Source organism: Adiantum capillus-veneris, chromosome 12, assembly GCF_014529385.1.
Source record: "Adiantum capillus-veneris isolate H3 chromosome 12, ASM1452938v2, whole genome shotgun sequence".
In the NCBI taxonomy this organism is placed as follows: Eukaryota; Viridiplantae; Streptophyta; class Polypodiopsida; order Polypodiales; family Pteridaceae; genus Adiantum; species Adiantum capillus-veneris.
This window is the reverse complement of record NC_140942.1, coordinates 102,420,742-102,433,109: the sequence shown is the minus strand read 5'-3', so window position 1 is coordinate 102,433,109 and position 12,368 is coordinate 102,420,742.

Genomic DNA, 12,368 nt, shown 5'->3' with positions numbered 1-12,368 from the left:
CCTGTTTGTGTTGATGGTCGTGCTTGATTTGAAGGTTCCATGAAGGTCCAAATCCTATCAATAGCAACACGCTCCTGTACACACTAGAAAACAAAAGGAATACCTCTAGGAGGCACATCAGTGGGAAAAGAGAACTTTGCTAATCACTCAACTCTAAAACAGAAACACTCCTATCGTACTAATCTTACCTACCCTCCATCACTCAAGTGATGAGGATCAAAGGTGTTTCATGGCATAGGTTTCTGTTTCACTATACCAGATGTGACATGTGTAGGTCTGAGTCAATGTTTTGACTTTAATGTGCATACTCGTTTGCTAATTTCTCTTGCTCTTTTTTTTTTTGGTTTTTTTTGTGAGTATAAAGCTTTATATGTACATTCCCTAAGATCAGAGATATAGAGGTCAGGGAAAAAGGTTGAGAGGGAAGCAAGTGAATAATGGATGTCCACAAACACTCCCCCCTTCCTTGGGTAGATCATACCGTTTGAAATGAGCTTGTCACCCTTTGAAACCAATTGTTCCAGTTGGTAATAGGTGAGGATTTTTGCCAGTAGTTTTCTATTACCCTAGGTGCATCGTCAAGTTGCAAGGGTGGTAAGGTACTCTCCCAGGATCGAACTTGAAGTGGTTCATCAGGTGATTCTTGAACACTGGGAGGTGTGGATTCTTTTGTAGCTTCATGGAGGTCCACTACTATAGATGGAGGCTGTGTAGAAGCTTTTACCTCTATGGATGTATTACATGAGGAGCTAGAATCTTCATGGGACTCCCCCCTTCCTGAGCTAGGTGGAACAATTCGTTCTTTCTTTGGTACCCAAACTAGCTCGGGAGCGGGTGTGTAGCATTCTGTGATTTTTTTCTTTCCACGATCATTGATTCGTTTTGGAGCTACGGGATTGGGCTCACTTGGGTCAGGTGATAGGTAAGAGCACAATCTACGTTTTGGCACCCAGATTTGATCATTTCCTTGATAGTAGCCTTGGGCTTCCAATAGTCGTTTAGGGATCCATCGCAACATTTTCTTACTTTTCTTGGAGCGAGTGGTACGTTTCTTACAAGGCTTCTGTTTTTTTGCACTAGCTATGGTCACTAAAGAAGCTTTAGGGACCCACTTGTATGTTTTCTTCGTTACATTAGGATGAGTCTTGTTGGAAGCGATATGCATTGCTTGTAGCATATTTAACGGTACATGCATTTCATCCCCCTCAGGTGTTACCCAGGTCGTCCCCCTATTTCCCCAAGTGTCTATGGTTGATGCTAGGTGGACCCAATCCACATTGTCTGATTCCGTCATACCCGGTAACACATCCATGTAAGGAGAATCTTGGCCAATGTCTGTATCCTTCTTACAAGTGTAACAATATTGTAGTGGGGCCGAGTGAACTGTGGTGTCAGAGCGATGATCAATAATGGTTTTACTCCCTAAGGGGTGTACCTTACCAGTCACCAAATCCACTCTAAGGACAGAGTCTTGGAATTGCAAATAGACATGATTTTTAGACCAATCGTGAACCATTTGTGCTTCCCTCATGAATGGTCGTCCTAAAATCATTTCATATGACATAAGGTGTTTAGAGAAATCCATTACAATGAACCTATGTCGTACCTTGTGTCCTAGAACTTTGATCTTAAGATCCTTGAGCATCCCCATAGGTTTGGCTATGGTACCATTTGCCATCTTTACCACAATGTTAGTAACACGGAGGCGGGGTTTTTCCATGGATTCCCAACAATCTTTTGTAACGATGCTAACTCCCGCACCACCATCAAGAATTCCCTTTATAGTTAACCCCTTGGTAGTGATGGGTAGGGTCGCATTAGACTCGTCGCCTTCAAAATACTGCCCTAATTCGTTAATGGGTACCTCAATCACAGACTCGTCGCCTTCAAAATACTGCCCTAATTCGTTAATGGGTACCTCAATCACAGACTCGTGTCCATCTAAGTCAAGTGATTGCACATGATTTTCCTCATCAATCATAATCGAGTCAGGCCTATTTGGTTGCGCAAAATGCGGTAATCCCGTTCGTAGCTCTCCGTTAAGGAATGCTCGAAGTGCAAGGAATAACTCAGGATCTCCATACAGCTTTGCTATGATCGTGGTTCGGACCTCAGAAGACATGAAGTCCACTAGTTTGGCAACATTCATTGGCGTTTTGTAAGGTGTAGGTCCTTGACTAGGAACTGGTGAGGATGGAATCTCATATTCCTCAATGGGATCAGGTATTCCTTCGTTAAACATCCTTTCCAACAAGAAAGGTGTATGCTCACTTTCTGATGTCCCGTCCTCACTCCCTTCTTGGATGATACTAGATATGGCTAACGGTCTATGGTTCATGTGGGCTGGATGAACTTGCGTGGGAAACACTGTGTCATGAATTTTGACCTGCATGGGTTCTGGTTCTAGTTTCCTTTGAGTCTCCTCCACTAAACCTCTTAAATGTTTCACGTGCTCAATCTCGTCTACTGGGTTTGGGTACGTCCCAATCTTCTTTTTACGATTCTTCCCTTTTTGCCCCTGCGGTTTATCTTGGGGGTCTTGGATTGGATTTGGAAACACTTGTGGTGTTTTCAGAGGCTCTTTATGGTTTTCTCTTATTCGGTTTTCATTTGGTTCCATGTTACGGTTTTCTTTGTCGGTCTTTCTCTTTGTGGTATTGGTTCTAGTCTCCATACTGACGCGGTATCTCTCTCTTCGAGGATATGTCCTGGCCTTTGAAGCATGGACCGTGTAATCGCATAAGCGGGTGCGACGGGTGGTATTGGCGATGTCACACTAGCAATTTCGACCAAATTCATGGGTGTGATTTTAGGCGCATTTGGGTTATACGGGCATTGGGCAATCAAGTGATCTATGCCACAACGATTACATGTGAGTATTGGCATTGCAGACGTGCTCCCTTGATTCATTTGCATCTGTGCAGCATTCTTTTGTAGCCTAATAGGGCACTCCGCTGCTCGATGTGGTCCACCACACTCGTAGCATTGAAGAGGTGGCCTCCTAGCCTGGGTGTTGATATTTTGACCTCTGGATGCGAGAGCAGCAGCTTGATAAACCGGCTTGACTTGTCCCCAACAATCTTCCATGTAGTATATAGGACATTCTTCCAATGTATCAAGTCCGTAGGCAATACTAGTGTCTATTTCCTCCTCACAGCCATCTGCATAAGCATTAGATGGCTCGCAACCCACTTGGTTCATAGGGGCGACTCTTGGATGCGGGGGCTGCGGTCCTAGCACAGGAGGTGGTAGCGGTGTAGTTTGTACAACATTTTGAGATCTAGGGACCATGTGTTGCGGTAGTTGCTCAACAGGTGGAGTAGGCATCAATACAGGAGCTCGAGGCGCATCCGTCCAGGCTACAGGTGGTCTATTTGCCATCATACGTTTGATCATTAAACAATCCTTAGCTTGGTGACCATACCTACCACATGCGTTGCAAGTTCCATTAAATTTTACTCTAAACGTAGGGCACTCACTAGTGCTATGTGGACCTAAGCAAATGGAACACCATTGTTGCTCCCTTCTTGGATACATGTGACTATTTTGAGGGGGTCGATTATCCTTAAGAGACTCTTGGATTGCCTTGGTGAGGTCTGTCAAGAATGTCTCAAATACCTTTGGCTCATTGGCAATGGGCTTTGCAGTCATGGGTTCATACTCAATGGCTTGTGAGCTAGTGGATCTCGTGTCAGTAGACACCCTCATGCCTGCTATCATCAAGTTGTCCTCTAATTGGATTGCATTGGCAGTGACATCTTCCCAGGTTGTGATACCTCTAATCACTAGTCCATTATAGATTCCTTCATTCCTCAACCCTCGAATGAATCGATCAAGCAGTTGGTTATTGTTGAAGCGCTCATTTACAGGGCAGCGAGAGTTTAAGTGCTTTAAACGACTAATGAAGTCCCTTACTGACTCTCCTTCCTTACGTTCGGCCTTCTGTAGCTGAGATGCTACACCCTAAAGCACACCTTCTCGTATGTACTCCTTTAGAAACAACCTTCGAAGGGTAGGGTAGATTGTTTTCTCGTCCACCCTTAGGGTCCTATACCAATCTCCAGCCTTCCCACTTAATGTCAAGCTTAAGGCATTGCACTTATGTAGTTCGTTGCGTTCCCCTAAGGAATCACATACTTGTTCAAACACTTCAATGTGTTTCCTAGCATCTTCGTCCCCATTGAATTTTTGCGTGAGTTTGGCAATTTGTACTGCCTTACTTCTAGGCTCTCTATCAGATGCATGACGCATATTTTCCGCGATAGATCGACCTATGGTTTGAGCAAACGCTGCCAAGTCACCTATGTGAGGAGGTAGGGCCGGTGGAGGTACTCTTGGAATCATATGTGGGAGAGGAACGGGTACCGGTCTTGGCATATGTGTAGATGATGCAGGATATGGAACATAACCGGGCATAGGTCCACTCGGATAAGAGCTAGGGAGCGGCACTCGAGGAGCATAAGCAAGTGGTACAATTGTAGGTGTGAGGGCCATGTGTGCATAAGGGGCTAGAGGCACATACGGTCGAGGCCCCATATTAGGTACTACAACACTAGGTAGTGGCACTGCGCTAACCGTAGATGTCATCGGTACATTCTCTGTTAGGCTTATCCCTGGAGTGAGCACTGTGTTTTCCTTGATAGAGGGTTGAGCCAAGTTAGGGAAGCTAAAGTTTTCGCTCGGAGGCTCAGATTGCATAGAGACCCCAGGTGAAATGACGTAAGATGGGTCCATGGGGCTCATTAGAGGAGTCTCCATTTGTGATAGAGTAGGCTGTTGAGCCTTTCTCGTATCCAGAAATCTCATGGGGCCAGTTGAGAGTATATTTACCCCTCGGTTTTGCCTTTCTAATTGAATAATGCCATGGATAACATTACAGATCATTTTCTGTTGATCTTCGATGCTCGTGGCACTAGAGGTGGATTGTACAATCTCTATCCATCCTACATGGTAGGCGTGGCCAGAGTGTAGATCCGTCAACACCTCAGTGTGGAGGTCGTATGTCCAATGATCATTAATGAACAATCCTTCTAGAGTCGACGTGTTAACGGTTTCTTGTGAGGTAGAAGCAATGTTGCGCCCCGTGGTTTTACTTGTCACCAACGGTACTCTAGAGGGAACTTCTGAAGGAGGCAGCTCAACAGGGCCTTCTTGGTAAGAAGTTGGCAGGATATCCACATGGACACTCTTTGGGGGTGTGGGGTCCACGTGCGATGTGAAAGGAGAGTCCACTTCCCCACCCCCTTCGTGTGCTTCATTTGCATCAGGTTCCGAGCGAGTAGCTCTACCTAATGTTTCCATGAAACGGCTAAACATACTAGTACTAGGCTGTGGAGCTTCGGGAGGTGCATGGCCTTCTCTCTCAGTGTTTTGGGTAGGGTATGCTTCCATGATTTCTGAGTCGGAGGAGGAATCACTAGCGGCTATTTCATGGTCTTGGGTGGTGCTACCTTGTGTCCCCGCTGAGGGTCTAGAGCTTATCGTGGATGGGTAATGGGTGTCCGTATGAACAGAGGCACCCTCAATATGCTCGTGTTCTAGCACCCGTCCAGAGCGTAAGTGCATGTGCTTTTGATACCCTAAGGTGTCAAAAAGCTGCTCTAGGAGGCCTTGTGACTAGTTTTTAACATGTTTTTTGTTTGTTTTTTTGCTAGATTTTTTAGAGCGTGTCGTGGAATGGGTCGTGTGATAGCTCGAAACGAGCGTATCGGTCAGAGGATCGTGCCGTGCTTTACAGCCCTCCGTTTGGTCACTCTATGCCTTTGGAATCCCTAAAACTGTCAATTTCCAGTAGGGAACTAAGCCCAAACTAGAAAGTCTAAGGGTGCAAGTGGGAAGAGAAAGGAGGAGAGTGGAGGACTTGTCCCACATGCTCTCATTCTCTCTTGAGGGAGTAGGGTATATATATAAGAGTGAGTCTAGTATATATCATAAAACTGAGGACTGAGGCCTGGGCCTGGGCTTGGGCTTGGGATCATTATGATCCCGATCCCGATCTACCTTTTATACAAACCAGCCCGTCTGTTTTAAGAGTCACGTTTTTTATTTTCGAAAAATTTAGCCTTGGGCTTGGGCTTAGGCTTGGGCTTGGGCTTGGGAAAATGATCTCGATCCCGATCTACCTTTTATACAAACCAGCCCGTCCGTTTTAAGAGTTACGTTTTTTATTTTCGAAAAATTTAGCCGCCCGCTCGCTCGCGTTTTTTTTTTCGCCCGCTCGCTCGCGGTTTTTTTTTTTTTTTTTTTTTTTTGATAAAAAAATTTTTTTTCCAGAATTTTTTTTTTTTCCCAAAAAAAGCTTTTTTTTTTTTTTTTTTGATGCAGAAAATACAGAAATTGAAAACGCAGAAATTAAAAATGCAGAAATGCAGAAAATTGAAAAAACGCAGAAATGCAGAAAATCGCAGAAATTGAAAACGCCGAACTTGAAAATGCAGAAATTGCAGAAATTGAAAAAAACGCAGACAATAGCAGAAATTGAAACTTGACAGCAAATGCAGAAAACGCAAAAAACACAATTCTCCACACACTCCTTCCCTGCCTTTCCTATGATAGAAATTGCACCACAAGGAAGCGTAAAGTGCTAACCGAGCTTAGTGTAGGGCATATCCCCGGCAGCGGCGCCAAAAATGTGCGCTCCTTGCCGCACTGTCGAAGCAAGGGACTTGCCAATACACCGTGTGCGAGCCACAAATGGCTCCAAGCACACAACAAGCCTAAACTAGCAAGCTCAAGAAAACAAAGGGTGTGTCACTCACCGCTCTACGCTCGCCTTCGTGGTGGATTCCTCGCCGTGATGAAGAAGAAGCTGCAGTCGTGCCGCGCTCAACCGCTTCGCCGCCGTCGTGCCTTCGTAATGCTCGATCGCACACACACTCTCCCTCTCTCTCTCTCACACACACACACACACACACAAGGAGGTGAAGAAGAAGAAGAAGATGGAGATGGAGCAAGAGCACTCTTCTATTGCACAAATGAGAGAATGAGTAAAAATTAGGTTTAGTTGTCTTTTATAGGAGCTCACCCCATTCACACTTGGGCGCCCATGCTTAGCCAACTAATCCCTTGAATGTCCAAGTTAAAGTGCGCCTCTCATTGGCGATCACTCCTACCCTTTTCCTCTTGGTCCGACAAGCCCGGTATCTGACTCTAAATAATACAACGTTTATAGATCATAGGGTGTCCGTGTGCCGTGAGGGTTAACACCGAGATGACCTCAGAATGAAATTATGACAACACCAAGCCCTTCGAGCTTGCCCACGAGATTTGGGGCCGTGTCTTCGCCTGTCGAATTTCACTTCAATCTGAGTTGGTGACTCTAGCCTCCTGCAGTGCTGCCCTGAGCCTCAATCTGAGCTCTGATACCAGTTGAAGGAGTACGAGCAGAAGTGCGACGCGAGAGAGAGTGCGAGAAGAAGATCACGATGATATGGTGAACTCGCTCTACTGTAATGTGTAGAGCATAGTGAGTTCTTATTAGGTTTTAACAAAAGAATATGTGTACATACCTGGCGGCCCACCCACTTACCTGGGCGACCACATTGGGCTTTATACCCCAACACGTGTATGGTAAGACTCTTAAAAAATGTGCATTTGCCTTTTGTTATGAAATTTTGCCTATTTAAGAGCATGTTTTTGTACATGGATACATAGGCAACCCATGCTACGAATTTCTTGGATTCTGAAGATGGATTGGAGACTTCTTCCATGCATGGGTAGATCAAAGAGAATGACACCTATGCATCTCGTGCTTGATGTGTTGATCATTGGCATGCGCATCATCATAAGAGTAGAACCCATCTTTGTCCCACAAGAATGGTTGGGCATGCTCTCTCTTAAAGTCGTCACCCACCCTAAGTACATTGAAAATGATACTACCTCCAACCCTCCACTTCTCAAATGTCTGCTAGTGACCTCCTCTCCGACATCAAAAAGAATGCCATTTCTCCTCACTGGGAGGTCCTTGGTGTAGGCAGTAAAAGCAGGTCGTCAATGGGGTCAATACTGAATCAACCAAAGTTTGCATTGCAATGCTATGCCAAGTGCTATTTGAGGGGTTTGAGATCCCCTACTTGCATCTCTTTAAGGACAAGGATGATCGATTTTTGCCTCACTTTGAGAGACATAAAAACAGTAGCATCGCTGGTTGGAGGTATACAAGAGGTTTCGGTATGCTATTTGAAGTAGGTATGGTGTCAAGCTGATAAGTTTGACACGTTTGGAAATGCACAAGCACAAACCCTACCCAATACCTAGTTTCCTATTCTTATATGCATTCAAGATGAAGCTGATGCTACACCAGGCACGGGCCCAAACGACATATGTGAGCTAGCAAGGAGAGAGATTGTGAGTAATAACACAGATAGTGCATTCCACAATAGTTTCATGAGAGTGCTTCAGATTGTCTGGATACTGCATGAGAGATTCTAGTGTCATAACTCTAGTGCATGTAATGGTGGAATTGCAAGGCCAACTGAGCACAATGAGAACTATGGGAGAAAATCTCCATATACAAATGCTAATGTTGGATATAACAACAAACAGAAGCAGAACCCGCCCCTGCTGCTTATTTCCTGTGTCTATTGCTTTTATGGTGAGCTTCTCTTACGAAGGAGCCAGCAAGATAAAAAGACAAAGCGAAGAGTTTCTAGCATTACCCTCCCCTGTGAAGATATCCACCTCACCAGAATAGGGGCATCTTGCCATTCCTGCTCCCGAAACTCCCATCAAAATGAGACAACAACTAGTTGCTTCAGAGCCTCTATGATTGGAGCTTGAAGTTTTTTTCCTGGTGGGGGAAAGTTCATCGGCCTGCAGCTTGAAATTGATGAAAATCAAGCTTGTCTACAAATTCAAGCACAAAGTGGGCACGGAGACTTGCTCCGTTAACTAGGGTGCACATGTCTACCTTGAGGACGCAGCTAGGAACAGAGTGGAGGATGGTCAAATCTTTGATTGTGAGGAATCATAGAGGATTTTGATTCCCCAAGTACTGAAGTCTCTACCCATTTCAAAAATGCATGCACGAGACCTAAGTGCCTACAAAAACAAGGAAAGAGGCGAGGCCACATTGTAACCCTCATAAGAGGCAAAAGATTGGCAAGCATCAACAATTTCTCAAAAGCTCTTGGAACACTAGATAGAGACGGATTAAAAATTTTATCGTAGTTTAGTGACTATTTTTCTATGTTAGCCTATAATATTAACAAGCTTTTGATTTCCATACAGTGACTGTTTTTCTATGCTAGGCTCTAATATTAACAAGCTTTTGATTTCCCTAGTTTTTGTAGAGGTGTCAGATTCTACTATGCGTATTAACTCAAGCTAACTTTCAAGCTCAAAGATCCGAACTATGAAGTTTCGAAGCACGTGATTAAAAGTACCAAGCTCACCATAAGCTATTACGGCTACAATACTTGATTTCAATTTATGTACCATGTACCAATTGCAAGTACAAAGTTTTGTTATGGAACTTGATACCCAACCAAGTACCAAGTACCAAATCTAACACTAAAAAGTTTTCTTTCTTTCCATGTTTATTGGTTAAGGTACCGCAAAGTTGCACCGACGAATTGGTACCATGTATTATGTACCAATTGCAAGTACGCACTTTCATTATGGAACCTGATACCAAATCAAGTACCAAGTACGAAATCTTACACTAAAAAGTTTTCTTTGTTTTCTTGTTTAATTTATTGGTTAAGTACCACAATGTTACACAGACATTAGGGACAAAAAGGACAACCTATGGCCCTTGAGTCCTATTGCCCTGGGGTCATAACATTTCTCATTAAAATAGAGGGTAACCCATGGCCCTTGAACTTATATATTGGCACCCTAAGGCCCTAGGGCCATATGATCTCTCATTAGAATAGAGGGTAACCTATGGCCCTAAGGTCAAAGAGTGGCCTAGGTATCAATACAAAAGCTTTCAAAGAGCATTCAGGACATTCAAGGGCACCTACATGAGCACCATGGCAGCTCTATGACCCTTGGACCATAGGATCTTTCATTGGAATAGAGGGCAACCTATGGCCCTTAAGCTTATACATTGGTACCATATGACCCTAGTGCCATAGGATCTCTCATTAGAATAGAGGGAAACCTATGACCCTATGGCAAGAGGTTGTCCTAGGTGTCAATGTAAAAGGTCTTAAAGAGCATTTGGGCCATTCAAGTGCACCTACATGGGCACCATGGAAATCCTATGGCCCTATGATCTCTCAATACAGTAGAGGGAAACATATGGCCCTTGAGATTATACATTGGCACCATATGGCCCTAGAGCCATAGTATCTCTCATCAAAATAAAGAGCAACCTACGGCCCTTGGGATAGAGGGTGGCCTACGTGTCAATGTAAAATCTCTTAAAAAATCATTTAGACCATTCAAGGGAACCTACATGGGAACCTGCCAACCCTATGGACCTAGGGCCATAGGATCTCTCATTAGAATAGAGGGAAACATATGGCCCTTGAGCTTATACATTTTCACCCTATGGATCTAAGTCCATGGGATCTCTCATTAGAAAGAAGATAAGTCTATGGCCCCATGGCTAGAAAATGGCCTAGGTGTAAATGTAAAATCTCTCAAAGAGAATTTAGGATATTGGGTGAAAGCATGTTTAGGTGATACCAAAAAGGAGTGTCTTGTGTTGGGTTTGTGTCCTTTGGCCTAAATGTCAACAGATGGTGTGAGAACCAACTCTGAGTTGCTTAAAATACTATGTAAGGATAAGTGCTTGTGTGACAAAATATTTGTAAGCAAGTTTATGAAAGTCAATGGCTCTCAGTTGGCGGATAGCCTTTGGGCCCTTTTAAATAAGGCATTTTCATGTACATAAGATATTCCATGATATCCTAAGCTAATTTATTAGATTGCAATTTGAGTTCACTTTACTTTCTAGCATTATACTTCTCTCTCTCTATCTCTTATTGTGTAAGCTATGGCTACCTACCTTTTCAAGCCCCCTTGACTCTATTGCACCCACCATCTATGAACCAAACAAGTGGTATCAGAGCTTATGGCATGATTAGTAGTCTTCAATCGTTCTCTCCTAATTGTACATCTCTAATTAGTATTACCAATCAAAACAATTACTTTTTAATTAGTTAGTGTGGGCATGTTCTTGAGCCTATCTCTTGAGCCACTACCCTCCTAGTTGGTTGGAACCTAATAGTCTTGGTTTTTTGCATCTCTCAAATAATCTCATCAATTGGGCGTTATCTATTTGCATTAGTATTGTGTAAACATCATTAATTGAGCATTTTGATTGACTCTCTCGCATGGAAAATTTCTTGTTGTCATTGTAAATTTGCAAGTTGCAATCTATGTGTGTGTATAATACTTGCTGAAAGTATTTCCTAGCACCCTTAATGGTTCAATTTGGTTGCAATTAGCTTCTTTGTCTGCTATATTTAGTTGTGTGTGTGAGCTTCTATGTACACCCTGCACAAACTAGTCTTGCTTGGTGGGCCTTGCTATATAACATCTATAGAATATAACATGAAATATGCAAATTGACTTTTAGCAGCTATCATGACTAAAGAGAACAAAAGCAAGACTAATTTGGGAAGGGCGGCATTGCGTGAAAGGGATATACACTAAATAAATGCTATAATGTTTATGGGATCAATTATTAAAGTTTATAGGAGTGGTCACAGTTGAGATTATATCCAAGCGAGGTTGTATTACAGATGAAATTTTTCATTGAATGGTTGCTAGCACAACACGTCAACTCGCATTCTTGAAGGTGGATTTTGACTGTGTTTTGCCTTTCTTCTTTTATAGTTGTTTGTGTGTTTCCTTTCTTCTTTTGTAGTTATTCCCAGTACAATGAATGAGGACAATAATACATGTAACTTCACATTCTGTGTTATGGCATTGACAATTGGTACAATTGATCTTATCTACGAGTGGTTTTTTTTCACAAAAAATGGTGAAGAATTGAAGCAATTCAGGGTCCGTTGCATGTCTTATAGAGCATGACATTTTGTAAAAAGCTGCACGTAGCCAGTGGACCGAGCTTGTGATATGGCATGTGTTACAAAGCTCCCGTGTGTGACTACAAACTGGGGGTAGTTGGGCAAGATCACCGAGCAAGAGAACACATTTGTTGCTAAAGGGATCTGCCAATTTACTGGTTGTTACATTGACATTTTGTATTACTATAAGGTCAAAAGACGTTTGGGTTAACATGGATAGCTAGTCTCTATAATTATAATATATGCCTCTTCTATGTCCAAATATTACTCATCGGTCTCAATGAATAGAGAGAGGATACTGTTGATTCGTGGGTTGGTATCTTGAACTGATAATGGCCTGTAAATAGAATGCTGCTAAGACTTGTTGTTGCCGCTCCGATGACA